This window comes from Elephantulus edwardii, unplaced genomic scaffold (genome assembly GCF_000299155.1).
Source record: "Elephantulus edwardii isolate Elephantulus edwardi_28Jun2011 unplaced genomic scaffold, EleEdw1.0 scaffold00202, whole genome shotgun sequence".
Lineage (NCBI taxonomy): Eukaryota > Metazoa > Chordata > Mammalia > Macroscelidea > Macroscelididae > Elephantulus > Elephantulus edwardii.
In genome coordinates this window covers 960,685-980,895 of record NW_006399952.1, presented here as the reverse complement: position 1 = coordinate 980,895, position 20,211 = coordinate 960,685, and the positions used below count along the sequence as shown (strand labels likewise).

At 38.0% G+C, this 20,211-nt stretch overlaps 1 pseudogene; it reads right to left on the bottom strand.

The window, feature by feature from the left end:
• Nucleotides 1–19,420: 19,420 nt before the first annotated feature.
• Nucleotides 19,421–19,906, bottom strand: LOC102875056 (annotated as a pseudogene).
• Nucleotides 19,907–20,211: the final 305 nt, after the last annotated feature.

The window sequence follows — 20,211 nt, the reverse complement described above, 5'->3', positions numbered from 1 at the left end:
TATCTGAAATACTTCAATTGGCATACCATCTATTCCTGGGGCCTTATTTTTTGCTATTTCCTTCAAAGCAGCTTGAACTTCTTCCTTCATAACCATAGGCTCTTGCTCATATGTTATTTCTTTAAATTCCTCTGTATTTCATCTTTACAAGAAGAGATCGCCACCTATTTTTCTCAAAGCATAGCCAGTGAGTTTGAATTGGTGAACTTCTGATTACCAGCTGAGTTCTTAACCATTGTAATATCTGGACCCTTACCCTAGGACATAGCATCTTTAATTGTGTACTGTTGTTGGTAGTTGCCATTGAGTCAGCCCATTCTTGATGGACATCCTTTGCACAATGAAAGAAATGCTGCTAAATCCTACACCATTCCATGATTTCTTATAGATTAGTCCACTGAGACTAACAGGTTGGATGAACTCAGCAGTAGGTTGCAGAGAATCACTTTTATACCCAATATATTTACATTTGTGTTCAGAACTACATTAAATATGGTCACTTCCACTGACAGGCAGGTTGTGCTGTTAGTTTAAAAGTTTTCTAGTCATTAAGTTAGCCAACCTTAACCATGAACATATGATCTCACTAATCATCATCAGTTGTGGGGTTAATATAAGAGAAAGATTGCCTTCCACACTATAGAGGGAGACACTGGTGATGGTGGTGGAGAGAAGAGTGACAGTGGCATTGCTATAGAGAGACTGTGACACTACTGTGGAGAAAGGTTTTGCTTGCAGGATGATTGAAGGAGAAGGCTTGTAATTGCACTGAGACACGCCTTACTGAATGACTTTGATTTGTGCTACTGAACTGAACTGGGACTTTTACTATTAAGGAAATTTGTTTTGCTGTTAATCTGACTTGGGACTACTGGACTAAACCTGGACTTACACTGGGTTATATTCTTTCCCTCCCTACTCCCCAATCTATTTCCCTAATAAGCCTCACTCTTGGTACCACAAATGAAAGTAAAGTCTATGAGTCAAAAACTAATATCACACCCATAGAACTGGTATAAAAATGTGCAGGAGTGTAGAAAGTGGTATATATGACCAAGCAGTTATCTGTTCACTGCTATGCATATTATTTATGGAGAAAGCTCTCCTTTATGAAGTAAGCAGAAATAAAACTCAGCCACTCCCACACTGCATCTGTTCTGTGCTCACAGGTAGTCCTGCAAATGAAATGAGTTGGGATCAAACCTGAATTACTCCACTGAACAAAGGCTGCCTCCAATTCTGCACTATTATTGTTGTTATTGTTGTTGCATACTGTAGGTTGGAACCAACCCCTGGCTGACCATCCAGTGGGTTTTCAAGTGCAGTTAATCACATAGAGGGAGATTGCCCATCAGTGGAAGCCAATTTAATGAAGCTTCATTATATCAATCTCCTCTCTTGTATATACATGTTTTTTTTACTTCTTCCAGAGTTCTCTTGTTTATATTGATTGTTAATGCCTCTTTCACAAAGGAAATTCTTTTCAAAGAGTGGAAAGATAAGTCTGGATAGAAACTCTTCAAAATTAAAATCTTTTCATTTTCTTGAGAGCATCATGTGTTTGTTAGGATGAGGGGAAGAAATACTTTCAGTCTTTTAGGCTTCATAATAAGAGGCTGTAGTGCTTTAGGAAATTGGAATCTGGAAATCATAGAATGGGTCAAGAGACCAGTTCCTCCTATAAGGAGTCTTGGTAGAAAGAAAAATAGCAGCATTGTCGTAGAGGTCTAATGAGCACCTCCATCAGGGCTCTTCTGCTGAACTCCCATTCAACACACTGAATGCTTTGGAAAAAAAATATTTTTAGGTTATGCTCCAGCTGTGAATTGGCAAATTGGCAAAAGTCCTGAATAGCCTTGAATTTAAGACTGAAAGGGGGGAGGGTAAGAGTATTTTATCAGGTCTTACAAACTTCTTTGAGTTTTTCTGATAGACCAGCCCATCACAAAACACCAATTTGACTTTGAATATGGTTTTACACAACATCCATGAGGCCGTAGGATCCTTATCTATTTATAGTTATATACAGACAGATGTGTGTATATGTCTGTGTGTTGTTATCTTTTGCAGGTGCAGAAGTTGAATGTTTTAGCTTATTTTGGTTCCTTACAAAATGACTTTAAAACTGAGTTTTACACCACTGACAATCAATTTAGCGGCCTGCATTCCCGAGATGATTTTTATTTTTCAGAATGAAAAAGCCCTGAAAAAATTAGCTTTGAGTTGGTGCCCATCCCCAACTTCAGTATTGCTTTTCTGTTTGTGTTTTTGAGGTTGAGGGTTATCTATGACTCATTGGCAAGCTCCAGTTCAATCAATTTAGAAAGAACTTTTAGGGCTGAGTTATTTTTAAATGCCTGAAAATGAGGGAGCTGTAAATGGAAATCTAATCACAGCTTAACCTGTAGTCATACAAACAGTCAACTATGAAATCAAATGAGTTTCCAACCCTCTTAACCCATTAGTGGCTCCTGACTTGCTTAACATCATTTTTTAAAGAGCAGGAAAAGGGAATGCATATATATGGATGGGAGTGGAGTGGATAGCTAGAAAGGGAGAGATGCCTCAGAGCAAATCTCTAGGATATAATACTTTCCTCATAGATATAAGCATGTAAGCCTGCATAAAGATGTACCTTCCTTTAACACTTGTTCATGGTTCTGTTTTGTATTGTTTTATGAAGCATGTTCACAGTTATTAACAGTGATTACTAATTAACAAAATTAACAAAAAGATTGTCTTTTCCTAGTTCAACTGCATCTGATTTTAATACTTGGTTTTTCAAATGGTCAGTGCCGTTGTCCTCATGCCTGGGAAGCTGAGAAACAGAATCCCAAGATTTCTTTGAGTTTTCTGTCCATTTTCAATATGCAACCTTGATTGGTTTTCTTTTTGCCAAGCCTCCATTCTCCTTTCCTTTAATTATTTTCTTCTATTTCTCCATATCCTTACCCATTTTCTCTGCTTTTTGATCGTGTCTCCTTTTTCTTCCGTTCCTTTTTTAGGCGTCTTTGCTCTTTCCATAAAACTTCTAATTTATTATCTTCCTGAGAGTTGTACCCACAAATAGCCAGATATTTTCCAGTAGGACTATTTTTGAGAAAAATCAGGATTTTAAAAACTCTGATATTCATATTGGTGAACACTGTATATGTGAAGATAGGCAATCTCTGCTTGTGCCATTCTGATGTGAGTGAGGTGTTTTTGTTGATCTGTTTTTTAGCACACATGAAAAGATTATGTATACATATGTTTCTCTCACACATACACATAAACACCAAGGCATGTGGATAATTAATTTGACAATATATGTGATAATTTTTATACTTAATTTTGCAGTCAGTCCTTTTCTTTTAAAAAAAAATAAAAGGTAGGTCATTCCTCCACCAAACTCCTGCAAAAAAACAGTTTGCAATAGTTGAATTAATACTGTTAGATTCTGACTTTATGGCAGAGAAAGAGAATTGGATTAATATTCTACTCTCTTAGAATCTGGTGATTTAGCAGTAAAGAGTTGCATTTCCAACCCAAAGGTAGCTTGTTTGAATCCACAGGCTGCTCCATGAGAGAAAGATGTACATTCAACTCCCATGTGATTGATTTACTGCCTCTGAAAACCTGCTGGAGGGACAGCCATGATTCAGACTGACTTGATAACAACTTATAATTTACAGCAACTGTTTTTGAGCTCTGGCGAGTAAGTGAGCAGCGGCTGTGCTTGTGTGCTTTAGAGCTACACAAGACCCCACTGGAGGCTCAGTTATGAGTCAATCCTGACTCTACGACAATGAGTGAGTGAGTATGTGCTTGTAGATTCTGATGGTAGGGGTGAGGAGTGAGGGAGAGAAGGAAGGTGGGGGGGAGAAGAGGGAGAGATAAATAGCTAGGCTCCTTTTTTACCTCTTAGTTGCAACTCTAATTACACAATATAAATCCGTATATTAAGACCTCCATAAATAAGGAAAGTCTAGTTTGGCATTTGGTGAAAGCCTTGGTGAACTAAAAAGACAAGCCAGTTAAAAAGTGCCATAGTTCCCAGTAAGAATTCCTCCCAAGGAGTTCCTGGGGTTTGACTATGCCTCTTTTATGAATGTGTCCCTTCTCTGTCAGAGCATGAATGAGATAAAAAAATATTTTTTTAAATTTGAACATATATATACTTATAAAGAAAAAAAATAGGGAAACTAACAAATACTTTTTATGGACATGAAACATCTCTCCCCACATGTTCTGAAAAAAAGGACGAATGAGGTCATAGTGTTGGGAGTACTTATTTCATTCATAGTTTATCCAGTTTTTCTCAATCTTACCCCCATCTGATGTCAGCCTCATTCTACAACAGTGGCATCATACAGTGTTTGTCCTTTTGTGACTGAGATATTTCACTCAGCATAATGTCCTCCAGGGTCACCCATTTTGAATAATCCTTGTTTTTCAATGCAGCGTAGTATTCCATTGTATGAATATACCACAGCTCTCTATCCGTTCGTTTGTTGATGGGCACTTGGGTTGTTTCTAACTGCTTGCTATTGTGAACAAAGCTGCGATAAACATGGATATGAGGGAGAGAACCGTTTAAAAGAAATCTATTTGGGGGCATTTTTTATTATCATAAGAGTTCGGAATGAGGGTTGCTGAGTGGAGTATACTCGGGGTGGGGTGAGGGTGAGGTGCGGGGCATTGTATGCCAATGAAGGAGTTTTTCTTTTGCTTTTCAAGGAGAAGAGCGAGCTGGGGGTGGAGGTGGGGTGGGCGGGGAGAAAAGTGCAACAATGAATGAAAGGAAATCCAAATTCTCTGTAAATGTTCATTGAAATTAATTTAAAAAAATTAATAATAATTTGTTTTTTAAAAAGTAGTTTATATGTTATATACTGTTTCTAAAGTCCACCCTAAATTGCAGGAAAGAAAGAATATTCTCTTGATTTTGAAATTGGGGGGAAAAATGTGTGCCATCAAGATTTTTGTACACTTATCATTCATTGTTCTTTTGCCTAAGACAATGTTTGCCATTTTTTGGTCATTATATATTTATTATAAATATTGTACCACATCAATACTCTCAAAGGGATGACATTTAAGTACAATTAAAATGTTTTGTTATATCACGTGCTTTTAATAAGCCAATGTGAGTAATGCACCCCTGTTTGGCCATGCCGGCATACTGTCTAATATGGGAGGCTGCTAATTAAAAGGTCAGCGGTTTGAATCCACCGACTGTCCTGTGAGAGAAATTTGGGTAGTATTCCTTCCATAAGGATATACAGCTTCAGCAGCCCAATGGAGGGTTCTTATGAATTACAATCACTTGATGGATTTTGATTTATTTTTTCAAAGGTATATTATTAGAATATTTAATAAGGTAGCAGTTTTCTTACATACAAGGCTGCATCTCAAAATGTCCTTCCAACATACTGTGAACATGCAACAGAGTATTTTGTTCCAAGTTAGTTATAACTGGCTTTGTCATTAATATCCATCAACTGGAGGACATCGGATTGAAAATGGAGAAAAGATTTATTAAATCTAGTTTCACTTCCACTCATGAGACTGAAATATATGTAGGAATATGAAAAAGACTAATGCCTCTATGTTAAAGAAATCGATTTCCAGGGTGCCAAGTGGAAAACTATAATTGAAATTGACCCATTAAATGATTACATTATTTGTGTACCAAATCTAATATATTTCATAAAACTATAGAGCTGTTTCAGTAACTACCTGCCAAACTGTATATATTGTTCCTAATTAAGTTTTATAAATGTACTTATAGAAATGTGAGGTTGCAGAATTATCCAAGTAATATGTCTCTACATTTATGAGACCTTGTTGCAGAAAATTAAGACAAGGCAATGCATTTCTAATCTCATGACTATTTCATGACTAGTGAAAGCTGTAAAAAACAAGGTGACAAAATGAATATTCAAGGAGTAGTCCCAAGGCAAACTCTGAAATGTAGTTAGAAATATACCTAGTTCTTTATAACCTTAAGTTTTATTATTGCTTCTAGAAAAATCACAGTATGGTAAACACTAAACTATTGTAAACACAATTCCTACTTTTGGATACCTACTATGTGCCAGGCGCAGATATTTGCAGATATATTGTTGTTTAGGGGCAATTGAATTGACTGGAACTCATAGCAATCCCCTGTATCTTGTCCTTTCTTACACCATCCCCAGGATTTTCAATAAGCTCAAACTCATTGGTACAGTCACTGTGTCAATTCATCTTGGCAAATATCATCCAAATATAAAATTTCCTTTAATCTGTCTGGTAGCTATTGGATAAAAAGTTCTAATTATTTCTGCTTTGTGGTTGAAGGATGAAAAACAACACAATTAAGGGGAAAAACATTTAAATTTATGATTGCTTCCACTCTCCTCCTGACACCACTCTCACCCTTGACACATACACACTTCATAATTAGACTGTGAGTTTCTGGTGAGGCAGAAGTAATATCATTTTTGTATTGAATGAATGAAGTAAATTTGTTTTGAATAAGTGACTCAATGGTTTCCCTCTCTTTGGATTTGTCTTGTGGTTTTACTTACATTTCTTTTTTATATAAAACAAACATACAAACAAGACTCGAATATTATATTGTGCTGGGAAATGTGGATGTCAGAGGAAGAGAAGAAGATTCTCAACAAGATGCATTGACACAATGGCTGTAACAATGGACTTGAGAATGGCAAAGGTCATGGTCATGATCCAAGATAGTACAAGGTTCTATTCTGTCATTGTTGTTATGAGTATTAATCTGCTCAGTTACACATAACAGAAGCAAAAATGTATTACATATTCCACCCCCCCTAATTTAGCTGGTAGAAATGTATAACTTTGTAGTAAGATGACAAATATTGTAGGATAATGTTTAGGTGAAATGTGTTCTTCCTTCATATAAGATTATGCTACTTGTCAATATTATTTTAAAATACTTTTTTCACTTGCTATGCATCAGAAAGCTGGACAATGACTAGGGATGAGATAAGGAGAATTGATGCCTTTGAGCTGTGGTGCTGGAAAAGAGTATTAAATATATCACAGACTGCTAAGAGAACAAACGGGTTTGTCCTGGAGAGGGTTAAATCAAGCTGCTCCTTGGAGATAATGATTCTGAACCTTTGTCTGACACATTTGGTCATGTTGCAAGAAGGGACCAGTCCTTGGAGAGGGACATCATGCTTGGGAGGGTGGAGGGACAGTGCAGAAGAGGAAGACCTTCTATGAGGGTGATTGATTCAGTGACTGGGATAATTGGGATGGGTGTGTCAGAGGCAATAAGATTAGCACAGGATAGAGCAGGCTTTAGGGCTGTTGTACATAGGGTAGCTATGAGTCACAGGCGACTCGACGGCACATAGCAACAACATTATACATAAAACATGCATGAAGCATTATGTAAATATATATAGAGAAAGAAAAGGCAAAGTTTTCAAGCAGGGCTAAAAAATTGTGTAGTATGCTGTTACCTTATTTCTTGTACTTTCTCTTTCTTTGGTTCTGTTGGTTTGTACCTTAACCAGGATTATCCTTTCTAAGAACAATTTATTTCATTAGTAGGATAGAGCTGATAATGAGCCTGTAATTCTCATGTAATTAAGCATGTAGGAAGAAGCTACTGGAATTCATCTCTCCTTTGGAATATTATTGGCACTGGAAAAGTAATCTATCAGTATTACAACATAGTGTCTACGGTATAAGGATTAAGACATCAAGCAAATCAGGAAAGAAGTGAGGTTCCAATGTACTCAAATTTATAAGTTATTTAGAAGCAAATGGTTGCTGTTATTAGGTACTATCAAGTTGAGTCCAACTCAGAGCAACTGTCTGTAGAGTAAAATAAACCCCTGCCCAAATCCTGTGCCATCCCCATAATCTATGCTGCTCTTAAACCCAATGCGGCTGTTTCCAAAGTCCACCCTAAATTGCAGGAAATCCTCCCTTCACCTTTCCCAGCACAATGTAGTATCTTAAAGTCTAAATTGCACGGATTGTGTCAATCCTGAGAGACATCCTCTCCTCCTCAGACTCTCTAATTTCCCAAGTATCATGACCCTTAATCTGTGTCCCTGAGAGACATCCTCTCCTCCTCAGACTCTCTAATTTCCCAAGTATCATGACCTTTTTCAAAGACTGGTCCTTCCTGCTAACATGCCCAAGGTATGTGAGATAAAAGAGTCTTGCCATCCTTGTTTTTAAAAAGGATTAAGGCTGCTCTTAGACAAAAACAAGTTTGTTCTCTTGGAAGTCTATGATATATTCAATACTCTTCCCAATACCACAATTCAAAGGCAGCAATTCTTCTTCAGTCTTCTTTGTTCATTGTCTAACAGAATAGGGATACCGGATACTTTAGAATTCAAAGGGCAGATGATAGCATTGAGATTGACTTGGCTCCCTTTCTCAAGTAATGGAATCTGAGCAACTGAATGTTCTTAACTTATGGAAAATAGAAGCCTGGCCTAGTGGTAATGTATTGCATTGTCAACCCAAAGACAGTTTGAATCCACTAGTTGTTCATAGGGAAAAGATGGGTAATCTATCCCCATGAAATATATAGCCTCTGAAAACCTGCTGGTGAGTCATTAAGATTTACTTCCAACTTGATGGTACATAAACCACTTGAAAAATCATAGACTTGCATTTAGACTTAGCGTCATTGGTGTACTAAATTCACTAAAAAAAGGAAACACAGGAAGAAGCTCATGAGTAACTGGGACCAGTGGTGGTGCTAATCTGTCCTCACGAAGCACGATTAGTTGCAACTCTGATTGTTTAGTAAATACATTTTGGGGCTGAGAACAGAGCATCTGTTTGAACTCACTAGCGACTCTATGGGATTAAGAATGGGGCAATCTGCATTAAAGTCATTAAGATTTGTAACTTTAGAAACCTGTTTGAGCGTTACCAGGAGTCAGACAGAATCAACCCATTAGAATGACTTTGATTATTTTGGAGTTGGAAGCTATTCAGATTCATCCACTCAAGTTAAGGGTCAGTTGTACAGACAATAATGGAGTTGAACTTTCAGGTTACTTCCACACACCCCCCCCCCCAGCTTCCTGTTCAAAATCACTCAAAAACTAAGTGATTTCCAAAGTAAACATTTACTGTCCATAAGTGTATAGTTCTGCTCACCTGGACCAGGCGTGCTTGCCTGCTGTTGTATAAATTTATGCATATTTCTTTAGCCCTATGGTGCAATGGTTAAGCACTCAGCCACTTGCTAATTGGGAGTTTCACAGTTTGAACTCAACAGTTGCTTTGCAAGAAAGAGACTTGCCAATCTGTTCCCCATAAATGTTACAGCCTAAGTAACCCAGTGGGACAATTCTACTCTGTCACATGGGGTCTCTCTGAGTTGATATCAACTTGACAGGGCATAACAAAAACCATTAGCGCATCAAAAACTGGAGGCTGGCTAGTCTAAGATGTCTTTACTTACATGGCTATCTATTTGCTGGGGTAATGGGAGTGACTGCAAAATATATTCCTTATATCCCAAACTTGATTCTCCCATCATCATTCTAACCTCATGAGAATCAGTAAACGTCATAAGAATCAGTAAGAGTGTCTGCCGGTAAGTCCAGAGCTTCTTGTTTACAGAGCCTGTCCCAGTCTAATTCTCAAGAAAACTTTTTTTTTTCTTTTTGGAAATTTTATTTTATGAATTTTAATGAACATTTACAGAGATTTTGGATTTCCATTCATTCATTTTTGCACTATTTTCCCTGCCAGTCATCCCTACCCCATCTCCCCTACCCCTCTACCCCCCGGCCCCAGTTCACTCCTCTCTTTGAAAAGCAAAATTCCTTCTTTGGTACACAATGCCCCCACACCCCTCCCACCACCCCGAGTACACTGCATGCAACCTTAATTCTGGACTCTTGTGATAACCATAATACCCTATCATATATCGCTTTTAAATTATTCTCTCCCTCATCTGTTTCAATGCAGTGTACATAATTTATCCAGTTTTTCTCAGTCTTACCCCAACCCCCGATGTCAGTCCTATTCTACAACAGTGGCACCATGCAGTATTTGTCCTTTTGTGGCTGAGATATTTCACTCAGCATAATGTCCTCCAGGGTCACTAACAGGACTTAGCATTCACCAATTGCCCCAATGGAAACTGACTTATAATGATAAAGTAACATTCTTATCTTTCCTTTTTGATCATTTGTATCAGTCAGATAAAACATTCTTCAAACTAGTTTGATTGAGACCACGTTCCACGTAGTCATAAAACTGAAAATCTGGGAATGGGATCTTTCTCTAGACCATGCATCCACCAAGTCTGTTCATTGAGGTGCCCAGCACACAGCTAATACCTGTCACAGCAAAACCTCACTAAATGAGACAATACAAAAAATGTCTTGTTTGATATATATATCTTGAATTGTGTTTTAAAACAGGTACATGTAACAATGAATTTGAGCATCCTACAAGCATTTGGTCACATTACTGCAGACTTCAGTTAAGATTGTCTGTAGAAAGAATTATCACAGATCATATTAAAGTATAAAGAGATTTCTTTAGTTAATGTCCAGGAAACTAAGATCCAAAGCATTAAAATTATGACACTCAAGAGTAACTGAGACCTCAAAATATGAGCTTATTTATTAAAAATAAGAACCATAATGGTCACACAAATGGGAATATTGATTTGGCACATGACCACATTCTAACCTTGTAACTTTGCTGACAGACTTAATGTGTCAGAAGATCGTTTAATGAGAGTAGAAAAAGAAGATACAGTGTTAAATAAATAGAAAATTTAAAGATGCCAGAATAAGAAATCATGGTAAGTTCATTTCAGAGTAATGGAACCAGAAATTTGTCAAATCCTTTTTTTTTTTAATCCCTTATATTCAGCTCCTTGGTAGGGATGCCATCTCACCTGGAAATACAGCCATTCAAAGACTCATTTTCTTTTGGGCAATACTTATGTTGTTGTTGATTGCCTTTGAGTTGAGCACGACTCAGCAACTCTATGAACAAAAGGCCTGAAGCCCCTCTACAACTATCTACATTTATCAGAGTTCATAAAGTTTCCAGAGGCACATTGTTTTAGGAAATAGACCCTGTCAATGTTTGCCTCTATGACTCTCATTTTCGATGTTTTTTCTGCTGGCTGATTCTCCAGTAAACCTACTTCTTTTTCCCAGATAGGTATACATCTCTCAAAGCAGGCCACAGTCTAGCCTTGAAGCCGGCCACAGTCTAGCCTTGCTAACTTGACAGACATGTTTCCGTCCTTTGAGCTACGGTGCACATCTTTGCTTTGCTTCATGCTAGGTTGATATTATTCTTTATTTTGCAGCAAGGAATGAGATTTTTCTTTCTCTTCTTTCCTAGATCATAGGAGGTGAACACCTCATTGGACTTCCAAGTAGTAACAGAAAATACACAGAAACTTCCATTTGTATTCTTGGCATGGCTGTTACATAGTCTTATGGAAAGAAATTAGGTCATATTTAAGTATTATGTTTTAGTACCATAAAGTTTTGTGAGACCTTATTACAACATATGAGGCTTCTCAGCTTCTGATGACAATTTTTCAAAACCAGTAACTATCTTTTCTGTTCCCTATTACCACCCTAGCTTTCTTTTTCAGCTTCTATGACTGACTGCTGTCTCCATTAAGGGGACACACACACACACACACACACACACACACACACACACACACACATTAATACCCTGACCAGTAGATCGTCTAATTTATTACACTATTCCGTCAAAAGCAGTATTTGAATCTGATTTAGCCCAGTGTTGCTCCTCCGCATGAACTTTTCTCCCAATTCCCATGCATGGCAAAGTAACATGTACATTTTTACTGTATATAACTGTACAGCCTGATTTGAAAAGATACCATTTTGCATTTGTATACTTGTGAAGAATTGTTTGCATGCTTGAAGAAGCAAATGACACAGCTAGATCGTGGAATTGTTTCCCATATTTATCCCCCATCCTCTCTGCCTCTCCTTGAGATCTACAATGACCTTTGTGTAGATTTCTATCCTAACAGTCCTGACTTGCCATGGCACTGCTAGATCTCACTTTGGCAGAAGTCAGAAGCTTTCCTGAATTTACCCAGATGATGGTTTGCTATTTTTGTGAGATAACACAGCCATTTTGCCAAAAGTCTTCTGTCTTGCAGGAACTGGCGGCCAGCACTGTTTTCTTGGGCTGCAAAATAGGGCAACAGCTGTCCCTCCCTCTCAGGCTGTGAATATGAGGTTGCCAAAGAGGAATTGTTCTAGAGACCAAGACACTGAGACAAGCTGCTTGGTTATGCAGGTGAAAAAAGCAAGTGTTTTTGTCTCTTGGACAACAAAATATTAACAAGAGAAAGGAAGTAGTTAAGTTTGTTTCATTTGTTAAACCTCTAAAAGTAGCTCCTTTATGTTCTGGTTGGTAAAGTAGACAATAGTGATATTATGTAGGCGAAGGATTCTGGATTAAGAAGAAAAAGACCTGGCATCTTGCTCCTTGCTCTACGTCTCTGGGACATGTCTCCTAATTTTCCTTTCCAAATTTTGTTTTTTCCATATGTTAAATACGACTATAACACAAGATGATTCTTAAGGTCATCTGATTATAAATTTATCTATGACATGTCTCTCTAATCTAAAGAAGGGATTTAAAAAATCCAGTAGGGATGGGAGAGGCTGGAAGCAGAGGGATATGGATGTGCAGAAGGAAGGGGGGAATAAATCACTGGATTGTACAATTTGATGGGTGCGGGGGGGGGGTGGTTGTGAGGGAAATTGAAAGAATTTGTTCAAATTTGTATTCGAGTTTTGTAAATTAGTAGAGAGAAAAAAAATTTAAAAAATTCATTTAAAAGCAAGATAGTCTACTTGTTTTCTACATCTCATACAATTTTCAGAGTTTTTGCCCAGCCAGAAAATTTATAAATTTCCAGATCTAATTTACTAAATGAAAAGATCAAATATTGTCACAGGACTCTTCAATCACATTCAAATGTGAGGTTCATTCAGAGGGTTTTTTTTCTTTGTGTTTGGACAGCCATTGGAAGCTCAGGGCGGAGAATCTTCTTCCAACAGCGGCATCTGTCTTCTTGGCATTGGGACCTCCATGTCCTATCTTCTCTCTTTTTCTGTCACTCTACTATCTTTTCTATAGTGTAGCGATTTGAGAAGATGAATCTTTGAGAACCTAATCAATCCCTAACTCCTTAGTGTATATTTTGAATATTGAAGAGACCATTTAAGGCTTTTAGTCATTACTTCACAAAAACATTTGTGATTTCCAAACCGAGATCAAGTGTATTTCTACATATTTCTTTGAGCCAGCAAATATGTCAAATTGGTTTCTTTGCTTTCCTTGTAATGTGCTTCTACCTAAAAAAAAAAACAAAAAAACAAAAAAAAAAAACCAAAAACAAACAAACAAAAAAACCCCCAAAAGCCTTTCTCATGTTACTCTTACATCTTCATATGTAAAAGGCAACTTCTATCAAGCATCAATGATTGTTCTTTCTACTTATGTGAATTTTATTTTAACATGCAATGTTATAAATAATTTATTCTGCGTGAATGAGGAAAAAAGGGAAAGTAGAGAGTTTTAAAACATTCTTTTAAAAAAATCCAGATGTATGTTGCTATTAGATTATATAAGATTTTGCTTACTCAAGACGCAAGGCAAAGGGATATAGAAAAATAATAATTAGCCCTAGTAAAGCCAGTTGAGAGCTTTTTGAAGAGTTAAACTGTGGTATTATTTATAGACAAAAAGGTAATATTTTTTGTGTTTTCTCGCCTCAATTTGTCTTGTTGCTTTAACACATTACATGTTATAATGTAATCTACGAGATAGAAACAATACCAGGAGTCCTAATTAAATTAAAAGTAATTACCAGTTGTACAGATAGGGCTTTCAATTGAGGAGCAGGAAGTTGATATTTTGTCATCCCCAGTTTATCTCCGTGCACCGAGCACGAGTCTTTGTACCAGTTATTAATGGCATTTTCTCAACGGTCCTGAAAAGTGTGGGAAACAGGGAGCGAGAAAGAGAACAAAAGAAGGAGAGGAATTAGAAGGGGCTCAGAGGAAGACAGAGACAGAGAGTGAGCTCGAGGGTGCTGCTCTGTAACGGGGACCCGGGAAGATTTTTCATAAACTATTGCGGTCCCTCACTCACCTATGAAAGAAATATTTGCCAAACCCACAACTGCAACACGCCCTAATTTTTCTTGACCGCAAACACAGGATTTAACAAAAGAGAGTCTCCGGCATTCCGTGTTCAAGGTTTGGTTTATGATGTGACAGATTTTCCATTTTCAGAAAGAAAAAAATAGTTCTCACTCCCAACAGGAATTTAATTTGAGAGAGGGAGGGAAATGGCAATATATAAAGATTTCCTACTGTCCAATTTCTTATTCTGCTTTTCAACTGGGCCTCTTTTAGCAATTGGAAGCAATGCCATTCTCCCATCAGGAAACACAGTGCAGGCTTTTTAAGAGCATCTGCAGGGTGATGTCCGTTTGATTGACCGTTATCTTGCTGGCATGCTGCGGCTACAAATACGAGCAATTATTGGGAAAGCAGTCAAATTAAATTTTCATAACTATAAAACTGCATTTTACCTTAGGGGCACAGCTTCCTGACTATTTCTACAATCTATTTCCTATGCTTTATATTAAATCTAAACAAATGAATGTTTACCAATATTAATATTTTAACATAGGATGCCAGCCTGTGCCCTCTCTCCCAACAACTTTTTTGTCTTCCTGAGAATGTTGTACAACAGAGTTTAACTTTTCTCATAAGATACAGGCCTTTTAGGGTAGGCACTTTTCTAAATGCGTTCTTTTCAAGCTAATTCTTGCCTTTAATAATAAGATTAAGTCACTAAATTTGATTTATGTGGAATCTAGTTTCCTCTTTTCCCCTGAATCATTCTCACCAAAGCCTGGGGATATCAACAGGTCTATCGGATACAAAGATAACAAATGCTGGAAACGCGAGTGACTCTATTCCCTTCTCGTCCCCCTGATTTCGTCTCTAGGCATTCACTTTGGATGTGAGTTCACACGGGAGGTGAAATCTCTTTTGGTGTCCCTGTTGTAAGGGGTTTTATCTTTGTGCTCTTGTTGTTCAGCCTGTCTTCCCATATCCCCAGCTTCACCAGATTGTCCTCTTGCCTGCGTTTGTTGATCCTACCACTTTCCACTTTACACGTCCTTCAGAATCAGTTCAAATCTCATCTCTTTCGGGAAAGCATGGGGCTGTCCCAGATTTTTTTCTGGAAGATGTTGAGCTTTCTTCATTGATGACTGCTCACCAGCTAGAGCTATCACACGTCTCAGCTACTAGGGACAGTCCCAGAGTTTTCAGAGGCCTTGGCTTCCTGTCCAAACTGTTGGTTAGCATCCCCATTCCTTTTCACCAGGGTCAATATGATAATTGCCCTTTTCAAAAAGATGAAAATGTTCAATAGCTTATACTTCGCTCTTAACACCCTGCCGTCTTAAGTTGTTCTAACTATTGTATGCTGTGTCGCAATCCCAAAGATAAGCAATTTGAATCCACCAGCTGCTTTGCAAGAGAAAGATGGGCAATCTCTTTCCGTACAACGTACTGCTTCTGAAGACCCACTAGAGCACCAGGGGTTCCAATTTGATGGCACAACACAACAATAATTATTTTAAAAGCGTATTTTCCTGACTGAATAAACTTTCTCTACTTCCTCTAAGATAAGGACGCAGAAAATACTTGATACATCATTAACCTAATTGAGTGGCTTGTTTAGGAGAATATTTTAATGGTGTACTTAGAGAACCTTATTTGCGAGGTGTCTCTGAGGCTCTGCTCAGATGTACAGCGTCTTCTTACTCCCTCATACCTCTTTGTCCTCTCAAACTAAATTCTCGATTAACACGAAAGTAGCTTTTATGAACCTACTCTGAAAACCTAGAACGTGGAATCACCTGTGATCATTTTCCTTATTTTATACATCTGTGCTCACCTCTCAACATATGTCATTATTTTGTCTGGTCTTTGCTTTTATTTTCCCTTCCAGGAACATTCGTACTCATCTAGTATGTGTACAGGGAGCTCTGGTGGCTTAATGATAGGGAGTTGGACTGCCAAAACAAAGGTATGTGGTTCGAATCCACCAGCTGCTCTGTGGGAAAAAGATGGGCAATCTCCTCACGTGCAATCGATTACCTCTGAAAAGTGTCAATTATGGGTTGGTTCTGACTTGATGTTACACAACAAAAGCAACAACAATATGTATACGCAATAATATGGCGATTTTGTTGTTCAGAATGGAAATTTAAGATACTCCAAAATATTTGTTTTAACTTTATAGGATTGACAATATTAAAATAGAAAAAAAATGCTTGATATTCAATTTAGCTTAGCATCTCATTTAAGTGCCCTGAAATGTGAGGATGATGCTCTTACTTGAATGTAAAATCTGGCAGGTTACAATCAAAAGGTTTTCCAATTATTTTGCTGTTTCTTTTCTGTAAGATGAAATTTTGATCTGAGAAAGGATAATCTTTCCTGGAAACAGTCATGAGAAAAGATACAGGTAGAAGGAAGGCTTGGAAGATGTGTTAGGTTTTTAGAAATCTGTTTATAGCATTTATCAAGTGATGAGGTATTATTTATAGCCTATTCCTTGACATTACTCATCATCAATAAACATCAATAGTGAATAAGCTAAGTTGAAGATTTACACATGACTGTGACCTTGTTGCAATATTAACCTGTTTGGCAGGGCTATTATCACCACCCTTTCATTTCAGCTTCACCTCCGTTTTTCAAAGCTAGGGAAAAAGAAGGAAAATTTGACCTCTTTATAGTATCTATGAAATTAAGTGGAACATTATCTGGAGAATAGAATGGTAATGCATTTAAGAAAGATCATTTAACTACTCGCATTAGAATGTGGTCCCTCAACTTATGCATATTTTAGTTTGAATTTGTTAAAAAATTAGGGGGTATAAAGTATTAATTTTTCAAACTAGATGATCTATCAAGTTAGTGACAATTTCTGTAAGAATGGCACAGAAAAAAATGTCTTTATCTGAATAACTGCATTTTCTTTTTCAATCCAGCCCACCCTAGCATGACTTTATAAAATCCCCCATATTTTGTATTTTCAAATATCCGTCTCAAAATTCTAACTGAAGTCCTTGCCTCCCTACTCACCAAGGAAGGACTCTTTGTAATACTTGCTAATCGTGTCTCTTCTAAGACTGAAGTGACTTCAGTAAGTGGAAAGAAGCAAAAGAAAGAAATGTAATAAGTGATGCACATTTTTTTCCCCAATGGTAAAATTTGGACAGTTGTGGACTGAACATGTGTGCTTCTCGAGGGAATCAGTTCTATATTTGTAGGCAGTGAATGGTGTTTTTGAATGCTTTCCAATGGCTTGCCCACCTTTCTTGGCCACGTAGAACTGGTCTAGGCAAATAATCAGCAGCATTTTTTATCTCTTTCTGTGCTGAGCATGACAGTAGGTGCTGTGGGGAAGGGTGCCAGAAGGTGGATATATGGCGCATTGATACGCCTGCCTTCTCTATTCTTCCTCTCAACTTATTCTCAGAGGTCTTCTTTCTCAGGAGAACAGCAGGATGAGTTTCTTCTTTCTTCATTAAAATGATGCCAAATATTGGTTTCAGAGACTGTCCCCCTGATACACACTTTTGTTTCCTGAGAGACCCAGGCTTCAACCAGCGAGGGAAGACCACAATACACTTAGAGCTTCATTTGTTGAGTTGCCAATAGATGTTCTGAAATAACCAGTAAATAAAGTTTAAAAAGCACCCACTCTGAGTACGCCTTTCAGAATCATTTTCTTAGGTCTTTTAGGGGAAATGATTGACTTTTAATTCAGATTTCTGTACCATTGAGAAGATTTGTATTTAGCTATTTAAAATAAATTGCTATTTATTTATAAGTCATGATTAGTAAGAGTTGCTTGCCTCATTTGCTTATTTGTTTATTTATTTATTCAATTAGTCAGACCGTTATTCAACTAATATTTGGCAAGTTTTCACAGCGAGCTAAGAATGTAAGTAATGCTTGCCAGACACAATGAAATTAAGGATGGAATGAAGGATGAACATTACACAGTAATTATTGACTTTCAATTATAATGGTATAAGGTTATTTCCATTACTGAGCACTTACTTATGAAGTATCTGTGAAAGCAAAGGCTGTGCTAGACATGGCATTGTGTGCTGTGAAAGGAATGCACCATGGGTTTTACCTCTACGTGATCAAAGAGTGGCCAGTGATTCAAAAGCACTAGAGCTTTCTGACCAATTAGAGGGTGAGGAAGAACTTTTATGAAAAGTACAGGATATATAGTTGGAACTAACTTGATGGCATTGAGTTTTTAAGGCTTTGATAAGGTGGATCCTGAGTAGGGCAGTGGTTAAAAGTAGCTTATAATCAGAAGGGCAAGAGTTCACACTCACCAACCACCATCAAGGGAAGTAATTTGTCCATGTACATCATCACAATTTACAACCTTGGAAATCCCACACAGAAGTTTTCCTTTCTCCTATGCTGAACAATCATTCAAAAAGTTGGGTTTTATGATGATAACATGGCATCAGAATCGATGGAAGACTCATTAACAAAGTGTCTTAAGCAGATTTGCTTGCAGAAAGTGAAGAAAACGTGGAGTATTTACTACAGATCAAAAACTCTTGAATTCAGTATGGGGTACATCTTACCATTAAGAAAATAGAAGTCCGCACCACTGAACCAATAGACAACATCGTAATAGATGGAGGAAAGATTAAAGTTGTCAATGATTTCTCTTTACTTTTATCCACAATCATAGCAGTGCAGGAGGGGAAGGCCCTCTATGAGGTGGATTGATTCAGTGACTGGGGTGATAGGGATGGGTGTGTTGGAGACAATACGATTGGCACAGGACAGAGCAGAGTTTAGGGCTGTTGTACATAGTGTCGCTATGAGTCACAAGCGACTTGACGGCACAAAGCAATAACAACAACATGATCCACAATTAACATCCATGGTAATCGTAGCCAAGAATTTTTTAAAAGTTTGCATTGGGAAACTCTGCTGTCAAGGAACTCCCCAAAATGCTAAAGAGCAAGGATTTCAGTTAACAGACCAAGGTGCACATGATGCAACCCAAGGTATTTCATGGTATTTTGCTTCCTTTGCATCTGATAGTTGGATATTGAATAATGATGACAGAAGAAGTGATGCCTTTGGTTGTGGTGCTGGAGAACAGTAATGAATATACCACAGACTATTAAAAGCACACAAACAAATCTATCTTGGAGGAAGTATAAGCAAGGTACTCCTTTGAGGTAAGGATAATGAAACATGATCCCACAGACTTTAGACACTTTTTTTTTTATTAACAGTAAGATTTATTGAGCTGTATCTTAGTACAGACGCTGGGGCTTGCCAATGGTGCTCTTGATATACAAAGCCCGAACATTCTGCCAATTCTTCTTTAGCAGTGAAACCAGAAAGTTGACAGCCAGGTGGATGTTGTAAACAAGTTCATCATCTGTCATCTTCACATGGCCAACAACCACTGCCAGACACAGGACCTTTTTCATCTGGAATTTGATGGTGGACTTCACCTCGTCTACTTTTGCCGCCATGTTCTCATTGTGGGTCAGAAGAGAAGGGAACTTGCCAGCCTTATTCAGCCCTGGACCTAGGATTCTTGGGATCTGCTTGATCAGGGATTCAGAGGCCAAAAAGGCATCATACTTCTTGGCGAGCTTTTTGACCAGTTTCTTATTCTTGTTGAGTTTTTTCAGCGCTTCGATGTCCATGTGGGGGATATCCACAGCCTTGGCTTCATCACAGCGCTGCTGATTCCCAAGAACACACACAGAGAACTTGGGGCGTGGGGTGGACTTAAGCCCAGAGTGTCCACATCACCAACAGCTAGTCTGGCTTCTCAAACTAGCTGGCGGGATTGGCCAAGGCCTCCCCACGCCTCCCCTCATGTTTTAAGACCCAGGGTGGGTGTCCGCTCAGCCACTCCTGCCCCGAGCGGATGGTCTGAGTTACCCTGACTCATCAATGCCGCTGGGCTGCCTCGAGCTCATCAGCAGGAGCCCGAAGGGGAGACGACAGCTAGACACACTTTTTTAGTAGGAACCAGTCCTTGGAGGGAGATACTGTTCTATGAAAAGTATGTAAAAAAAAAAAAGAAGAA